This window comes from Tyto alba, unplaced genomic scaffold, assembly GCF_018691265.1.
Source record: "Tyto alba isolate M040663 unplaced genomic scaffold, T.alba_DEE_v4.0 Super-Scaffold_1000006, whole genome shotgun sequence".
NCBI lineage: Eukaryota > Metazoa > Chordata > Aves > Strigiformes > Tytonidae > Tyto > Tyto alba.
This window is the reverse complement of record NW_024881272.1, coordinates 35,706,394-35,712,393: the sequence shown is the minus strand read 5'-3', so window position 1 is coordinate 35,712,393 and position 6,000 is coordinate 35,706,394.

Here is a 6,000-nt window from a genome sequence, read left to right as displayed (position 1 = left end):
TTTGCAGTCTCTAGCACAAGGAAATATTACTTCTTTTTACTCTTCGTGTTTTTACACACAGTTACAAGTACTACCTTTCCAGTGCAGCATTACATTACATAGCACAATCTGGCCTGTGCGCTCCCAGGGCCTGTCACACCATCGCAGCTGTGGATTTGGTAGTGTTTCAATGCTAAACTGCTAGTTTTAGGGATATGCCGGTGAACCGTGGAAGTATGTTTTACTTGGTTAGTCGACTTTGAGTCTCTGCCTGCAAATGTGCTCTGAAGCAAAATTCAGCTGTTTCAGAGCAGCAGCAATTAAAGAAACAAAGTAGGTATTTGTGGCTTCCTGCAGATGTGCGTATGTGTTCCTGAACCCGAAGTGCCTGTGGGTTGTGCAGGCTGGCACCCGAGCGGGGCTGGCCCCGGCGCTGGCCGTGTCGCCTTCTCTGGGCTGTGTGCGGCAGGGCGACGCGTGGGCTGGGGGCTGGAGGAGCCGGGGGGGACGGGGTGAACACCAGTGGTCGGCGAGGCGTTTGTCCCTTGCACTGGGACCCCCTCGGCTGTGCTGCACACCTCCAGAGCGAAGTTGGGAGGAGTTGTAAAATACAATACGCCGTCAAAACAGGTAATTTCTGGAAATAAAACGGTATAAATACAAGTTCCTGGCTTGAATCTGGTTTTCAGGAAAACAAACCTCTGAACTCCAGAGCCTGGACACCCATCAGTGCTTTGGGTTGACTTCAGTCATTTGAGCAAGTCACTTCATCCCTATTTTTCATGTAACTGCAGATTTGTTATGTGCTGTGGAGTCCAGATGACACCCCAGCCAGCTTCAGCTGGATTCTTTCAACTTCATACTTGGAATTAAAGTTCAGACAATATTTTCGTCCCTCTCCCCCAAAGGAGGGAGGGAAAAAAAAAAAAAAAAAAAAAAAAGGAAAGAAAATGGGTGAGGAAGGGAAGGGGTAGGAGGAGAAAAGACAAACACAAAATGCAGTTCACTTAAAAATATCTCTGCTTGATGGAGGCTAAAAGGTGGCAGCTGTGCCAAAGTAGTGGACCGTAAATCGCTGAGCAAAAAGAGCAGGGAAAGCTCTGATTGCTCCTAGTACAGTAGTGAATGTGCGCTCTCAGCCACAAATCAAGCAAGCTTAAAAAAAAAGAGAGAAAAAAAAAAAAGACTCAATCAAGGCAATAATGGCCTCCACTTCACAATCAGACGAGTGCTTCTACTTCAGAAATCCTACCATTTATGGCTGATTGCTAACCCTGGCCTCATTTCTAATCTAAAGGGCGAGTAATAATTTGGAAAAGGAATTATAACAACTTCCCAACCATTTGGTAAATCGTTATTATTTTAAAGGGGTGTTGGGAGGCTGTTGCTGTTTGTCAGATATTTTTTTTCCTGCTGCTGCTCTACCACTTCCACCACACTGATTCTCACTGATGCCATACTAGAAGGAGAGCCATGTACAGTGAAAATATATAAGAAAGAAAAGCTCAGAGTGGTACTCTGATCACAGAGCTTTGGTGTGTTAAAAGTTTTTATGAAGGCACACAAAGAGATGAAATGGCTCTTTCCCTTTGTTACGGTATGGTGCCCAGAGCCTTGCATCGCTATCAGGGGCTGTGCTGAGCGGGGACGCTGTTCCCACCCCAGGAGCTCCTGCGTGAATTGCCTTGGGTGGGAAGCTTTCTGCCTCGGAAACTTCCCAAGCAAAGGACGAGGGGCAGCGCTACCCCCGTGCAGGCAGGCGGGGTGGAGGGGCTGCCCTTGGAGGGGCTCCCCATGGAGGGGCTCCCCATGGGTGGGCTGCCCATGGAGGGGCTCCCCATGGAGGGGCTCCCCTTGGAGGGGCTGCCCATGGAGGGGCTCCCCATGGGTGGGCTGCCCATGGAGGGGCTCCCATGGAGGGGCTCCCCTTGGAGGGGCTCCCCATGGAGGGGCTCCCCTTGGAGGGGCTGCCCATGGAAGGGGCTCCCCACGGAGGGGCTCCCCTTGGAGGGGCTGCCCTTGGAGGGGCTCCCCATGGAGGGGCTCCCCATGGGTGGGCTGCCCATTGAGGGGCTCCCCATGGAGGGGCTCCCCTTGGATGGGGCTCCCCATGGAAGGGGCTCCCCATGGGTGGGCTGCCCACGGAGGGGCTCCCCATGGAAGGGGGCTGCCCATGGAGGGGCTCCCCACGGAGGGGCTGCCCATGGAAGGGGCTCCCCACGGAGTGGCTGCCCATGGAAGGGGCTCCCCACGGAGGGGCTGCCACTCACCCGGCCTGGCAGTGGAGCTGCCCTGGTGCCTGCCTTCGGTGGTCAGGGGCTGCCCAGCCTGACGGGACTGATGCTTCACTGTCCTAATCCTGCCTGTGCTGCCTCGTCACAGGCAGTGTAATGCAACAATATTAATCATTTGATAGGTTACCTTAATGGGAAATGCAAGGTCTATTAGTCTAGAACCCTGATACCTTAATTGCATTTATTGTACTTATTTTCCTGTTTCAAGCATGGAGAACTGCATACGTAAATATTTCGCTATTTGTGTAAATACTTACTCCAGCATTTTCTGCAAGTTGATTGTGATTTTCACATATAAATTTTCTAGGGAGAAAACACTGAGTCACAGGATTCAGACAATGTGCCTTTCAGCCCTGAATCTGGGGAGTCCCACAATTGAACTGGGTCAGAATACAGGATTTTGTCTGATGTCTCTGTTCTAAATGACAAAGCATTTAAAAACAGATGCAATGTGACGCAGAGCAGAAAAACCAAGGGGGACCTGTGCGCAGCTTCACCTGGGTTAGCTAATCCTGTTGAAATCATGATAGTGTTTTGATAATAGCAGGCATTTGTGATCAAAATACCCCTTATTTTAGTGAATCGAGGACAAAATGGGATGTCATCATTTCCCTGGATGAATGTTGTATGTTTTATGAAAGGGACGATCAGTGTATTTTGGAGGATGGCAGAATTTCATTCACTGACTCAGAAGATAAATGTAGCAACAGCTTTAATGCAGCATTAGGTCCCTTATTTCTGGTTTGTGTTGTGAAGGTATCTGTTGCCACAGTTATTTAAGTCCATATTTTAAATATGATTTGAAGAGAGACTGATTCAAACGTTTTCTATGACCCAGTGAAATCCAAACTACTTATTGCAAGACAAAAAGTATAATGCTTCAATCAAAATAAGAACTTGGAATGTGTTTTATTAAATGGAGTTCATTTAATATTACCCTAGAGTGCTGTGGATTTGAAAGCACATTCTTGTATGTGGACTTTCATATCTAGGTTATAGGAATGAGGGGGAAAGGGCCATTTGTAATATTACATATTAGGGGCCAAATTCTCATCCAGTGTAGAACTAGCCACAGTGTTCCTGAATATGTTTTCCAAAAGTAACACGTCCCTGGGTCCTGTCTATCATTCCAAGGTGGAGATGGTGCAGGGAAAACATGTAGATCCTGCACAGGACTGTTATAAAATTTCTGCTGTATTTTACTTTCTCATCACTGCTATATTTCTGCAATATTTCTGAGGTGAGTGTATTTTCAGTGAGAGAAGACAAAACCAGGTTCAGTCTTGGTGGAATTGAAGAAAATTCTGTCTAAATATGCCACTGAGGCATGCAAAATTCTGGAGAAAAAAGAAAAAAAAAAAAAGTAGATTATATGCATAAACTCTGGGCGCATTTCACTTGTAAAATTCCTAAATTTTTGTCAGCACTGTTATGCAAAAATATTGAAATCAGCAGGCTACAAAAGAGCAGTATTTCCAGTTTAACATTGATACAGAATTGATCAGGGACGGGAAGACTTCTTGGAAAGCAGTGGGATCCATTTACATCTCTATTAGTGGAAAATTGGTGGCCATTCCAAGGAAAGCAGGTTTTTCCCGTCCCGCTGCTTAGCGTTGGAGTCCAAATGACTCCTAGTGTCGGGGCACGGCGTGTGGGAGGCAAACCACGAGCAGCGCGAAGTCCCTCTCGCCCGCGCAGCCGGGCGCGCCGAGCGGGGCCGCTGCCGGAGCCCCCGCTGCTGCGATGCGGAGGGTCTTCGCCTCTTGCCACGCTTCCCACCCGGGTCAGGGACTCGGCGGGGTGCGGGGAGGTCCGCAGCGGGGCCGGGCTGTGCCCGGGGCGTCTCGGGGTGCGGGAGGGGACGATGTGGCATCACTCTCCCTCTGTGGGGAACGAACCCAGAGGATTACAGCAATTTCGGTGCAATATGGCAAATAAAGAATTTGTCGTTTTATTTAGCTGTGAGCGAGTTACAGGTGCCGGGAGCCTCAGTTTAAAGTTCCAGTATCGCTTATGAAGCTATTTAATGGACCATCGGATTGCAGACGTTTCTAGTATCAAAATTACAAGCACCCTAAGCACGATACTTTACATTTTCCGAAGTTGCCTGTGCGTTTTGTGCGCTACGGACGGATGTATCATTGCTAAAATCTGTAAAACAACGAACCTAAAGCCTGAGCTGCTCGTGCCGCTGGCAGGGCTGCGTTCCTCGGCGGGGGGTCAGCCCGGGGCTCCCACCGCCCGCCCGCCCCGGGGACACCGGCACCCACCGGCACCCAGCGGCCCCGCCGCGCCGAGCTCCGGGCGGCCGCGGGGGCGAGCGGGAGCGGGCCGGGGGCGAGCGGGAGCGGGCCGGGGGAGAGCGGGACCGGGCCGGGGGCGAGCGGGACCGGGCCGGGGGCGAGCGGGGCCGGGCCGGGGGCGAGCGGGGCCGGGGGAGAGCGGGACCGGGGCCGGGGGAGAGCGGGACCGGGGCCGGGGGAGGCAGGACCGGGCCGGGAGGGGCAGGACCGGGCCGGGGGGGGCAGGACCGGGGCCGGGGGGGCAGGGCAGAAGGAAGGGCCGCGCCGGGGCCCCGCTGCCCCCGCCGGAGCCCGGGGCGCGGGGTCGGTGCGAGGCGGCCGAGGGACTGGCCGGACCCCCGGGAGGCGCCGGCCCCCGCGGGGCGGGCGCGGCGGGGCCGGGCCGCCGTGGGGTGGAGTGGGGGCACCCCCGGAGGGTCTCTCCGCGGGCACAGAACCGGGGAGTTTTGCAAACTCACGGGTGTCTACAGGAACAGAACAAACAGCTCTGAACCTGCGCTGTACGGACCATTGCATTTCCTGTGTGACGTTAAAAATACGGTAAAATTGTGTTTACAAGGAGCTATTTAGAGCAATGAATAAAGCCTGTTCTCTTATATATGGAGCAAGCCCCGACACGCCAATGAATGGCCACACGCTTGTGGTTCGGGCTGTTTCTGACACCTTTCGCCGTCCAGGAGAGGTTGGTTAGGCTTTCGCCCCGTGCGGTGCGCAGCGGTGACCCACACGTGTTACCGTCCTGCCGTGGGGTGCTGGAGCTCGCGTGTCTACCAGCGAGGCGAAGGGACTTGACAATTAAACAATCAGGTGGTTAACTTTTAGGATTCTTCCTCAAAAAAAATCTAAGTACAGCTACAAAACTTGATGGCAGCGTTATTTGAGGAAAGGAATTATGTTCCTTTTGATAAAGATGCAGTTGGTTTTGAGAAAAAATATATCTCTTTTCACGGGGTCATGCAGAAAATTAAAACGAAAAAAAAAATTTTTTTCCCCCCCAGTATAGAATTAACCGAAATATTGTGTCTGCTCAGATACCTGCATCCAGAAAGCAGAATAAAAGCTTATGTGCCATTTCTATATGGAATTTGGGTATTGTTCTCTTTTTTAAAAAAAGCTGAAGATGCTCTGATCTTGACGTCTAGATAGTTGTCTATTGTTGTCACATCAGAGCTGGCAGGTTTAAGACAGTAATTCTTACAGGCTTTACTTTTTCTTGGTGTAAAGAAATTAAGCTGGCAGCTAGGAAAATTTAGGCACATGATTACCTATTTTTTTAAAGACTCAAATTTCCTTTCAAAGCTTCTTTTAAAAAATGTACAGCATGTTGCACTGGTGTTATTTTCAACTGTCGGTAGATCAGAAGTTAAACATTCTCCTTAATATCACATTATGTAAAATCAAATTGATAAGATATAGCAAAGTAA